Consider the following 12,100-nt stretch of genomic DNA (forward strand, 5'->3'; position numbering starts at 1 on the left):
AGACGGGTAGATGAGGCGCTTAGGGACATGGTTTAGTGGGCCTGGGGGTGTTGGGTCGACGGTTGGACTCGATGATCTTAGAGGTCTCTTCCAACCTTTAATGATTCTATGATTCTATGATTCTATGATTCCACCGGCCTCCTTCTCCCCAACAAGGTCTGTGCTAGGGCAGAGCAGTTTCAGGACGATTTTTGTTATTACTGGGTTGTCCTGGTGAGGACATGGTAAAAAAAAAACCCATCTTGAACCTGCAGTATTAGCTTTTTTTTGGAGAAACCCGGTTTGGAGTCTGCTGGAGATGATCTGCCCTTCCCTGTCCCCTGCATCCTTGGAGCATCGCTCTCCAGTTTCGGCGATATCCAGCTGGTGGCATCACGGAGAGCAAAATCCCCAAGCCCTTTTCTTCCCCCGAGGGTTTTCATATGTCATTGATTTCTTGGGCTGCGTTTCTTGAAGGACGGTACCTCTCAGTCCCGCACGTTTTTAACTGAAATTCTCCCAGATGGACTTCCGTAATGTCAAAATGATTTTTTAAATTACTTTAGCCCAAACAGTCCGTCTCTCCTCGCTGGGTCATACGGCCTGGCTTTCCTTCCCAAGGGCTTTTCCATTCTAGAAACCAACTACAATTCTTTCTCATCCCTTCAGGTTTGACTGGGTCTGGGCTTGGTGGGATTGTATTTCAATGGATAGGTGATAGTAAATATCTTCAAAAAAAGAAAAAGGATGCTGGTGAAAATGGGAAGAATGCAGTGCTCTATCAGGGCTGTAATAACATTTACTTACATAGCAATTTATTTAGCCTACTCTAGTAAAGACACAATGTATTATAATTTAGATAACTTTGAGGGCTGATAAAGGCACAGTTCTTCTAAGGATTTCTGTGTATAAATTCCTGTAAAGTTTCACTTCAGTAACAACTGCAAATTACAAATGCTTCCAAGAAGCAGGAACTCGTTCAATTATTAAGCATCCGGTGGTGCCCGCCTTGAACGCGCTGCGCAGTCTGGCTCAGTGACTAATTACTTTTCAGTAAGATCCTTCTTAGGAGAAACTCTGCCCCTCCTCATGGCATTGCTATCAGCACTCAGGTCATTAGAAGCAATTAAGACTAATTGTAAGCCTGCATGGACAGAAAGGCTTTAGGGAATGGCAGGAGATGGCAGGACCTTGCATCTCCCCATTAGATGTGGATCAAGGTGCCCACAGTGGACGTGGTCCGGGGGCTGTTTCCCATACATTAAGCTTCAATAAATCTGCTGCCATCATGAATGCCATTAATTAGTATCCATCCGCCGCCTCAGCAGAAAGGCTGTGTGATCAACGAAGGCGTTGCAAAGTACCTTCAGCATTTTAAAGCCATGCTGAAAGGACGGTGGGTGTAAGCGCTCACCCAGCTGACAGACCCGACCAAGGGAAGACCTTGTTTTCCAACAAGCTCCGAGTCGTATGACGTGCTTCATAAAAAAAAAAAAGAAAGAAAATAGAAAACCAGGTGTTTCAGTGCATTCTTGCTATGTGCAGACTCATGTTTTAGCCACTTGCCTTTATATAATGCCATTAGGTCTCCTAATTAACACCTAGCGCTCAGATGTAGTGAGGGGTGGAAATCTGGACCGGGCTGCGAAGCATCATGACTTGCAAGCTGGTTTTTTTTTCAAACTGAATTACAAACAGCATGATGGCCTCTGTCCATAAATCGCAGTCTCGCTGACAGCGCGTCCCCGAGGAGTGAAGTGCATTATAATAGACTTAAAACTCTCCGAGAAACGCATCTTGTGCAATTATGCAGCAACATAAATGCTCGGAGCTCAGGCAGCCTCCGAGTGCAGAGTTAATCCCCCACTGGAAAGTTTTCAAGTCAAAGCACATCCTTCAGGAAACATTATTCTTTCTGTGTTATTCATAAAAACATTCTCATATTTTGAAAGATTTTCCAAGGCTACAGGCATCTCACATGTCGGGGGTGATGCTGTCCCAAAATAGTCACACCCAAGGGAGTAGGCTGGCAGTTTCGCAAGAACAGAATGGGGGAAAGCTGTACTTTTTCCCCTTTCTTTTGCTTTCCTCCTCCTTACCCAGGGCAGGATTTCTCTCTGCCCCTTCCCAGCTGTTGCTGCAAATGTCGAAACCCGGCTCTGTCGCAATTTGCTCTCCTGTGTGTCTCTGTAGCACTGCCCATTCATAAGAATTGAAATTTCAGTTGAATATATGCCTCGAAATTTCCCTCCTCTGCTGCTGTAGAAGAATTTCAGGATGAAGTTCATCAGCAGAATAACGAGGATACTTCTCACTGCATTTGCACAGCCCAGGAGATTCCTCTTTCTTCAGGACAGGAAGGAAAGTCCCGTGGTTGAGGGACAGGAAAGGGAACCATGAGTTCAGCCTCTGTTTTTGTCTTTGGCTTTCCTCTTCTGAACTCAGCCTGCATCGACATCTGTGCTTACGGTTGCTGACAGCTCTCAGTGCAACTCCTACATGCATTAAAAGGTGAGGCGGGGATTCAGGAAGCAGCCCCAAAATATATAGAAGCAAGGTGGCTAATTGCCACCGGTGGACTCTGGCCGCCCAGTTTAGATCCCAGCTCTGCAAACAATTTCTACAGAATTCAAAACATTTGCGTCCCGGATTTTGGCCGGCTCTCTGTAAGACGTCAGCAGAGCTCAGATGTCAAATCCCGGCCCTAATCCAGCTGTTTTTTCCTAACCCCACATGCAGAAAAGGATCAGCCTCAGCCCCACAAGTAGAGATGAGTCCCATTTCCAATGCAGGACGCTGAGCTGCTCCTTTGCAAACCCAGCTTAGCTCTTGGACCTAGAGCAGAGTTGGGGTAACCAGCAGAGCCCGGGCAGATACGGGCTTGCTAACGTGGCCTCTTCCAGGCTGGAAGCCCCAGTTTATTCGTCTGTGGACACTCACAATCTCAGACACATGAAATTTTATAATCTCTTTGCACAAGATAAGTGCTGCTATCATTTGCTGCAAACTGGTTTTAATTGTTCCAAGAAATAGTCCTTCCACCACATCCTCTGGAGGATTTAACAGCATTGAACTGACTGTAATGAGATAGGTATAATTTCTTTTTATTAAAGCACTTCATGTAGCCCATTCAGGTTTTAGTCTCTGGGACTTCCTTAATGCTCGGTTTTCAGTAGGAATTATCCTTTTCATTTACACGGGATGCACTCAGGGTCTGTGTGTCCAAATATTTGAAGGTCAAAGGCTTGCAGTGACCTAAAAGCTGAAAGAACTGCAGGAAAGCTCTTGGTCAGAGAGTGGCAGCAGCAGGCAGGAGACGGCTCCGAGCTGGGAGCCACGGGGCTAGGGCACCAACAGGAACACTTTCTTTCCGAGGAGTCCATGGGCTTTTTTCCTGCATCCCTTTCCCCCATGATGCAATGCCAGTTCATATTGCTAATTCATGTATAGCTAATTGATTTCCCGCAGCCCAAGGGGATGGCGGCTGTTGCACACCCCTTGCACAGGGGAGTGCGTGGTGGCCGCGGCCGGGCTGCGTGCACCCACTGTCCCGTGGCATCCATTAGCTTAAATCCAAATTCTTCTTCAGCTCTAATGCTTTGCAGGAAGCTGTTTGCGTCCTACAAGGGAAAAGACGGGTGAGCAGCCTTTGGGGCTGCGGGAGGAGCCTGTCTGACCACGGAGATGCAACCCGGTGCTGTGCCATCGAGCAGCCGGCTTGGACCAGCGGGACGAGGGCGTTTTGCTGCAAGGAGACCATGCTCCTCTGCTTTCGAGGGTGCTCTGGCAAAAACCCGGGTCCTGGGATGGAGCAGCAGCCTGCGCACTTGCAAAACTCGTGCCGGCTCACAGTGGCTAGAAATGAAGTGCTAAGGAAGAGGAGTCAATAGATGGTGCTCTTCTTTTGTGCAATATTGCAGCATGATATTGCTGCTGAAAGGGGTGTCCACCTTTCCCTGCCGCTCTCTAGGCATGGGGGGTGAGGGTCCCCTCGTCCGGGCCGTTTTGGGTGCCTGCCTCTTGCTCCTTTGCAGCTGGAGAGTCTCCTCTTCCCACCAGGTTATTCCCTCCTGTCAAGGAGCTCTGACCTCCCACCCCCAAATTAACCACTTTTGGTGGGTCCTGGGGGGGCTGTCTGTGCACACTGCACAGCCTCTCTGGAAAGAAAGGAGTCAGGCAGCTGTAAAATATTAATAATATGTTTTTTAGATCTAATAATGCCTTCCTGAGTTATCGCAGAGCCTACGGGAGTTGATAAAGTTTATTTTCTCTGCACTGCATTATCTGTCTGATGCAGCCCTGTTTGGGAGGACGGCTCAGGGTCACTTGGGTGAAGAGTATTTTTGAATGCACTGATTTGGCTGTCTCCTACTTAGCAAAATGTATCTCTGCTGCTAGAGCTAATAAAGCGGTTGTTTAATTATTATTTAATGAGCTTGTGCAGGGAAAGCAGATAATCTCCCCTTCGGAAACATCAAGTCCCTCTGCCCAGCGTGCCCCGTTTCCCACGGCTGGTCTGTCCCATCCATCAGACCCCAACAAGAAATGCCAGGAGGAAAATATGGCTGTGCCTTTCTCGGCTGCTGCTGCACCGCAACCCAGAGTTGGAAAATATCCCATTCGGAGTTTCCATCTGGGAGCTTGTTGTGGCTTTTGGGATGAAAAGAGAATGGGGAACCCACCAAAGGTCTCTCCATCTCCCCTGCTACCTTATATTCTCCTTGGACGTGACTTTGCAGCTGTCTGCGTCTCCAGGCTGCAGCATCATGAAATCCAAGTGTGAATTTGCCCTGGCAAACCTCACCTGGGTTTGGGCGCCCATTTGCAGCCGAGACAGCCCCGGACACCGATGTTCAGGGCAGCCGAGGCCGTGTACCCCCAGGCATCCTTGAGGAAGGCAGCGGGAAGGACCGGCAGCAGTGCCTGGGCAGGGTGCAGCATTTTGACCAAGTGGCAGCACCAGGTGAGGGGATGGACTCGTCCTCCAGAGCTTTTGAAATCCAGGTATTTGAAGAGGTTCAAAACAACCTGTTTGGTTGGGTTTCTGGAAAAAGATGTACACATATGGCTTTTATGGAGACTATAAGGTGAACTTGCAAAAGTGTTTGCAGGATTAGGGTGCATGATCCACTGAAAGAGCAGCAGCTCGTAGAGTCTCATGGCATTTGGTCCTGAAAATGTTACCTCCAGAGACTGTGGGTTATCAAGCAAAGCAGTAAAACACCTTCAGCATTAATTTTCCAGACCCCGTACCTCAGGCCAGCCTTGCTGTGCCCTCTTTATCCCGTTGAAAGCTCAAGGGAGGCAACGATGGCTGCAGCAGTCCTGGAGTGCTACCAGACCTGGGCTCCCCTGGACTGAGGTCATGGCTGGGCCTCGGAGGATCCATAACTGAGGTTGCTCTGCTAAAACCTTTCCCTCCTTGACCTTTTTGCAAGCTACCAGGTCCCCGAGCAGCCTCTGGACTTCCCACCACCATGACACAGCGGCAGGAGGAGGGCGAGAGGGGAGGGAGCTGGAGAGGGACCGTCTTGCCAGTCCCACCGAAAAGCTTTTATAAATCGGGCTCTGCATCTGAGCTAGTCCATCTGCAGACGGTTGCAGAGAGGTTCCCGGATTTTCTGAGCAGGGAAATGCACGAGCAACGTTAGGGCGGACGGGGACAGCCAGGTTTCCCAGTAAACTGTGAGAATGCTGATTTTTGAAGCTGCAAAAGGCCAGCAGGGCTGGAGGTCCAGGGGATGGACATCCAGGGACCTGTTTTGAGAGAGGCAGTTTATGCTGCTCTCTGGAGCACCTGCAATATCTCCAGCCGTGTTTGGTGATGTTTCCATCACCTCCTTCTGCAGAGTTGACTGAGAAGAGCCTCCCGGGGTGGATCGAGCTCCCAAAGTGGGTAAGGTGAGCGTCCTCCCCTGGGTGCTCGGACGTATTTCCAAGCCCACGGGTTAAACACAGCCCCTCCAGCCAGCTCCCGCTGGGGACGGCACGCTCACACTACATCCCCCTGCCTCCACCCAAAGATTGCGGGTGTCTCCCCAGCTGTGACGAGCTAAACCCCGTCTTGCTTTGCCTCGTCGGCGATGCTCGGTGGCGGGTCCTGGTGACTCCCAGGTTGTACGACAACCTCCGCACCCCTGCTCACGCAAAAGGGACAACCGAGTTTTTCTTTGCCGATGCATTTCCAGAACAAGCTGGTAGCCCTGTCTGCTTTCACCCCACGCCTCTGTTCATGGTATCTGAGTGCGGGCAGCAGCTCATCCCCCTCATCTCTCTGCAGCACGGAGATGGTCGGGGCCAGGGCCAGCTCCATCCATGCCACTGCAGGCACACATGGGTCACCATCTCCAGCCAAGCCGGGAGCAGGTGGAGCAAACCCAGCAACCATGGGTGAGGAGGAGGAACACGCTCAAAGGATGGTGGGGCTGGGAAGGAGCCATGCCAGCAGCCAGGCAGAGCATCCACCCCGGTCCAAGCAAGGAGAGGAGATCCCCGAGGCCCACCCGCAGCCGTCCCCTGCCTGCAACCCAAACGCACAAAGGCACCAGAAGAATCCCAAAGGGAGAAATCCCGGCTTCCCTTTGACAGCTTTAGCTGGGGCTGCCTGCTCCTTAACCCCTCCGGTTCTTACCTGGAAATGCCTTACTGATTAGTGCAAAAAAGCAATGGGGAGAGTTATTGAAAAATAATTAATCCCAGGCTAACACCACAGCTTCGAAAGGTAAAGAAATAAATGCAGATAAAGCAATTGGAATAACAGAAAATGAATGTAAGGAAAAGGGCTGGGAGGGATGGGACCCTTGCGCGGAGGGGAGAGGAGATGGGAGCCAGAAGACGGAGCGAAAGCAAAGACCAGTTTGGACTGGGACAGCGTAAGCAGTTTGCAAAGCCCTGTGTCAGCTGCCCGCGTGGGCAGCTCTGTCATTTTTGGATTGCAACTTCAGAAGGAAAAAAAAAAAAAAAAATTAAAAAAATCCTATTGAAAGGGATTGCAAAAGTTTTGGTTAAAATGCACATCGGCTTTTGAAATTGCAGCCTAAGCCCCACCTCCACACACCCATCCCCACCTCCAGGCTGGGAAGTAAAAGTAGTGAATGGCCCCAGCAGCCGCTGGCAGAGGAAAACTTTTGCTCCCAACGCAGTGGGATTGGGATCGGGAGAGTCCTGAAATTGTGAGTATGGCAGCACCTGCCCGCTGCGAGGAGATGCTCAGGATAACTTCGGTGCTGAGCTCGCTCAGGGTCTGCCTCCGGGCTGCAGGACGGGTTTAGGGTTTGGTAGATGTGAAGTTTCTCACGCTGCTTTTCCCTGTATTGTTTTGCAAGACTCCGCGAACCCATTCGGCTCAGGAGCTGGATTTTTCCAGCAGCTTAAAAGCTAAAGGGGAAAAAAAAAGAGCAATTGCAAATGTTCTGCACGCCTGTTCCGTGCCGGCTTTCTGCACATGTATTTTGTCGCTTCCTCTCTGCTTGCGCTTACTTATTTGAGCCTTTTTTTTCCAATAAGGCAGCTCCACTTATTTCTCCCTTTGCAGGGAGTTTTCCCAACCCCTGAGGCTGCCACGGTTGGTTTCTCTTACAGTTTTGCTTCGTCTTTTATGGCAACGCCTCTTCTCACCCCAGGTCTTGCCGTGCTCTCGGGGAGGATGCCAGGCAGGCGTGGACCTGACCTGTGCCTGGGCTGGCACAGTGTCAGTGCCACACGGGGACCCTGGCCGGACCCAAGCTTCTCCGGCAGTGCATTGCTTGGGAGAGGAACCGATTCAAGGCGGGATCACCGTGTTGGTCAGAAAAAGCTGATGTGACCTCCTGGCTCTGAGAAAAAACTCGTGGCAGGGACCAGGAAAGGGTTAACGCCAGGGGGAAAGCCTTTCTGCAGCTCTGCAGGCTGTGGGTGAAGACGCAAACAGCCCAGTGACCAGGGTTATGGGTTGCACCCCTCTTATTTGTTACGTGCATTTGCCGCTCAGGAGAGGTGCCGGCTTAGCCTGGGGACAAGCCTTGTGTTCAGGGCTGAGCTGCTGGTTCTGCCAGCTCCTGCCAGCGTCCTGCTGAGTTTTCTTTAGCTGGACCCGTCTCGGGTGAAGCGGGCTTCTTGGTTTCTCCTGGGTCTCGCAAATGGCGGAGCCGGTGTGTCCCTTAAACCGGCCAGTGCTTAAAGCCTTGGAGGTGGGCATAGCCTCCCGGGAGTCAGCTGTGGCACCAGCCTCTCCTCCCTGAAAACCCTGGTTTTTAGCACTTGGAGGGGAGGTTAAACGCTGGAAGAAGGCGCTGTGCTTCGCACAGCCCAGCTGATCACGCCTGGGCTGTGCTTGCTGCTTCTGTCAGGTTTCAGCTGTAGTTTCCCTGGCGGGCATGGGGACAACAGGGCTGGCTGGGATGGGATGGGGGGCGGGGGATGTCCCACCCTTGGGTGGGGGCTGTTGCACCCCCTCAGCTTCCAGCCCCTGTGGAGCTGGTTAGCCGGGGGCAAGGCTGCCCCATCCTTGGCAGTACATCCAGGTTGCAGGGAGAGGGAGCAGAGGTTTATCTGGGGACACCTCAGGACACAGTCTCAGGGTTGCTCAAGGGTGCTTTACGTCCACCTACAGAAACTGTAAAACCTGTTACGGCTCCAGGTGCTGAGCAGGTTTCTTTTCGCTTAAGAGACACGTTATGCCCGAGGCGCTCTGCAAGGTGCGTGTACGGAGGCACCCTGGATCTCTTACACCTCTGGTGTTTTGGGGCAATTGCTGTGCCAGAAGGGCACATCCCTCCCTCCCTCCTGTCTCACCCGGATACGTGTCTGAGGCACCTTTTCACAGCGTGCATGGGTTTGCAGCTGTGCCATGGGCTTTCTCCAGCTGGAACCCCTGCAGCGCACTGGGAGACGGGTGGGATCATGCTGTCAGGGATGCTATCAGGTCCTGCTGCTTCGTGTCCAACCCGAGCAGGTTCTGAGCTCTTCACTGCTGCTCTTAGCGCTCCAGGTCCACGGCAAAAAGAAAAATGCCAGTCAAGGACGTTGGAGTAAATCAAAGAACAAGGGCAAATGAGGCAAAAAAGAGAGACATTTAGGGCTAGTTATGAGCAGAACCAAGATTACCCAGCCATACAAACAGGCCAGAGCTGAGCTGCTTCAGGAGCTTATCAAAATTCATGTCTATATTTCACCCTACCAGCTGTATATGATAACCTTATATAGCATCTGCTTGAGGCAGTGCAGTGCAGCTCGCCCACGGTTGCTGGTACAGCTCCAGCGGGCAATGGAGCATCCTTTATGCAAGCTCCCATCAGGATCTGATTTCTCACTAGTGGTCCAAGCCATATCGATCTGCTCCAAAGGGCCTTTTATCAGTTATTTGCAGAAGTTTCATGACTACATTTTTTTTTCCCACTCCCTGCCCGGCACTGTTCTATGGTGTCTTGCGGTCAGGCAGAAGATGCCAGAAAGGTGAAAAGTGTTAGAAAGGAGCATTGCCTCCCTGCTGTGGCACCCATCGTGGCACCCATCTGCTTTGCCGTCCACTAAGAGTCAGCAGCTGTTGAAAAGCCGCGCAGCCTGGGTGAGGGTTTGCCCTGCCCTTGTTTGCACAGACATGTACAAAGCTGTGCTCTGCTTTGGCCAATTCACTCATAAAGCTTCTGAAGGGCTGTTGGGGGAACCACTGGCATCAAGCTGGCTGCGAGAGCCCTCCTGACTCCCAGGCCTCCTGGCTGTTATTTATTATTCGGTTATTTTGCAACGTGCTCTAATTTCTCTTTGTTTTCCCTCCTACACGTCCAGCTTTCTTACCTTTGCTAGCCGTGCTGCTGGGCGTGGGGGGCATTTCCAGGCTCTGAAATGCTTCGTCCTGGCTCACCCGAGCACTCCTAACCCGGCCGTTCAGTCTTGCTGGGCTGTTTGGTCTGCTGCCTCCCCTGCAGCAGCCCAGGAGTTTCCAGGGACCCTGGTCTGGTCAAAAATAAATCCCAACCCCCTTTCCTCTGTGGTTGCTGGCTCCCAGTTTGGTCCCAGTGCCTCCCTGGGGGTGCTGGTCTGCACCGTGCTGCTCTCGCTGCAGCTCGGCAGCATATCCCAGCTTTATCCTGAACCAGCTGCATGTGCCCTGGCTTGAGCCACCCCGTGGATTAAATGCTTGGTGTCTCGAGCCATTATCTTGCTAAATGTGGACTTGAGGGATGGCTTGGGAGCTTCATTACCCAACCCGGGACCTGTTGTTAGCCCCCAGGCTTTGAAAACTTTCATTTTCCAAAGATGGAGACAGTGGTGTAAGACGCTGCGGAGCAGCGAGCGACGAGGGGAATTTCTGGCTTGAAACATGATTCAAACACTGCAAGGCTCTGAAATATCCTCCGGGAGAGATCGATAGTGGGTGGCTGGCTGGAGAAACCCCGGGACAAGATTGCTCCCAGGGATGCAGGAGAGGGCTTGCTGCCGGCCGGGTGCCGGGCTGCAGACAGGCAGCTCAGCCGGAGCCAGATGTGGCTCCAGCTGCAAGTCTGGGGACTTCCAGAAAATAATCTCCTTTTTCACTGGGCTTCCTTGATCTGTCTGAGTGTGCCAGCCCGTACCTGCTCTCAGGGTGAGCAGGAGATGCTTCTTCCAAAGGGTGTAAAAAAACCTGGCAGCAAAAAGAAAAGAAGCAACATCCTTCCATAATAAAGACGACTTTCTGCAGTCCATTAATATGAAATAATGGAAGAATGATATGTAGCTGTGACATGAATTAATTCCCCCTGCTGCCCAAAATATCAGTGTTTCTTCCCTTTCCCGTGCCAGCTCCAGCCCCCGACGGCTGCACTGGGCTGGGGCTTGCTCCGGCGCTTGCTCCTTGTCCCAACATCGCCCTGTAATGGCACCAGCTCTCTTCTACCCTCAGTGTTTCCTCCTGGGTGTTTATAACCAGCTCCTCTCCACCTCTCTTTTGCTGGCTAAGGAAGTTTTTCACTTCTCCTAAGCTCTACTCTCAGTTCCCTGTTCATTGTAGTAGCATTTCTCTGCATCTTCCCTCCAATCAATCCCTTTTGCGTGCGGGTGGCCGGCATCGTTCACAGCTCCTGGTGAAGCAAATCTTACTGGTCTCCCCCCCAAAATTTGGGGACGCTTTGATTGCTGATCTATGGATTGGTCTGGAGGGAGAAAAGAGCTGCCCTTGAATGTCCCGTGGAAATAAATGGGTAGGAAGCAAGTGAGCTGGTGTGTAAGTGCTCCTCACGTGATACTCAGCGTCAGCGTGGGGGATCAGATCCATGGTCCTGGGCAGACTGTGTGTGCAGGTGGAAAATCCTCTTTTTTTTTTTATTTTAGCAGTTATAGATAATATATAGCAAACAACATCTAGATTGCTCCAGGAAGACTGTGCTCCAGGGAGCTACTTGGGCTTTCAGGCCGTGCGTGCAAGGCACAGGGCTTTTGCAGCGTCTCCTGCTTTTCATTTTGCAATATCTTCCCCTTCGAAAAGTTAGTTTTTCTCATTGGAGCGTGTCTGCATCCGTCAGTCGCTGGAGCCCCTCTGGCTCCTGCCTTTTTCTCGCTTTCATACATTTCCTCCAGCTGCTCCTTGCAAACAGCCCGGCAAAGTCTTACAGCTCTTTAGAAATACTCAGCAAAAAGCCCATCTTTTTCTCAGTCTTCACTCCTGCCCAAGCATCAGTGAAGTATGGAGGAAAAAAAATTATCAGGAAGGTATTCACGGTGTATAAAACCCCAAATTAGAAAAGCTCTGGTTTGGGATTACCTTCCTTCAGACTTCTATTGGCAGATGTTTCTCCATAGGCTCGAGCACTGTGTCTGCAGCCTACGGAAAGGCAGGTCCCCGCTGGGGAAAGGGATTTTCATACCTAATTCACCATTTTAACTCCTATCCTGAGGTTTTGAGCTGCTTGAAGCAGGGCGTATTTCCCTGCCAAACACACAGGAGGTGGTGCTAGAATAGAAAATCCCCACCGAGGACACAAGACATCACTTTTCTGTAGTACACACCACATCTGTTTGTCTCCCCGTACGAGAGTATGCTCAGCATCTGGCACGGTCCAAAGGAGAGGGCTAACCTTTTATTCAGCAGTCTGCCCAAAATCTTACAGAGAGGGAGTAAAACTTGCAAAGCCGTGAGCTCCCTGTCTGGCAAACGTCTTACACG

At 51.3% G+C, this 12,100-nt stretch overlaps 1 protein-coding gene across 1 annotated transcript in view; it reads left to right on the top strand.

Annotated features, from left to right (window-relative positions):
- The first annotated feature begins 7,094 nt into the window (after window positions 1-7,094).
- SLCO2B1 (solute carrier organic anion transporter family, member 2B1) overlaps window positions 7,095-12,100 on the top strand; it is a 61,100-nt gene continuing 56,094 nt past the window's right edge. The window contains exon 1 of the mRNA XM_009329019.1: window positions 7,095-7,151. The gene's annotated coding sequence lies outside the window, so the exon portion shown is untranslated. The remainder of the gene's footprint in view (window positions 7,152-12,100) is intronic.

The sequence above is a fragment of the Pygoscelis adeliae genome, unplaced genomic scaffold (assembly GCF_000699105.1).
Source record: "Pygoscelis adeliae isolate BGI_AS28 unplaced genomic scaffold, ASM69910v1 Scaffold297, whole genome shotgun sequence".
Lineage (NCBI taxonomy): Eukaryota > Metazoa > Chordata > Aves > Sphenisciformes > Spheniscidae > Pygoscelis > Pygoscelis adeliae.